Here is a 377-nt window from a genome sequence, read left to right as displayed (position 1 = left end):
GGTGAATCATGGTGTAAGCAATCTTTTTGTCATACAACATTAGTTTTCATGATCATCATATTTGTCGTCAAATATTTTCCTTTCATTGTTATTCCTTTCCTTTCATTGTTATCCCTTGTTAAATGCAAAAAATGCGAGCGGAATGTGCTACGTGAAGAATTGCTGGGTGCGCGCAACGTAAGCGAGTACGGATATGATGTGCGCATAGAGGCGTTTGTAATTATTCCTCAAAAATGATACTTTGGAAAATAACTTTATCACACATGGTTGAATTCGTATTAAAATAACCTTTAATTTGGTCACAAAAAAATTTAAAAATTAAAAAAAAAAGTGAAGTAGTGGGGGAAACATTAAAAAAATTAAAAAAAATTTTTTTA

General features: G+C 31.0%; 1 protein-coding gene across 3 annotated transcripts in view; it reads left to right on the top strand.

The window, feature by feature from the left end:
* Positions 1–377, top strand: part of LOC105457970 (band 7 protein AGAP004871) — a 36684-nt gene that overhangs the window by 20340 nt on the left and 15967 nt on the right. The window lies entirely within an intron of this gene.

The sequence above is a fragment of the Wasmannia auropunctata genome, unplaced genomic scaffold (assembly GCF_000956235.1).
Source record: "Wasmannia auropunctata unplaced genomic scaffold, wasmannia.A_1.0 LD336101.1, whole genome shotgun sequence".
Lineage (NCBI taxonomy): Eukaryota > Metazoa > Arthropoda > Insecta > Hymenoptera > Formicidae > Wasmannia > Wasmannia auropunctata.
The sequence above is the reverse complement of the archived record's forward strand: the minus strand, read 5'-3'. Positions and strand labels throughout refer to the sequence as shown.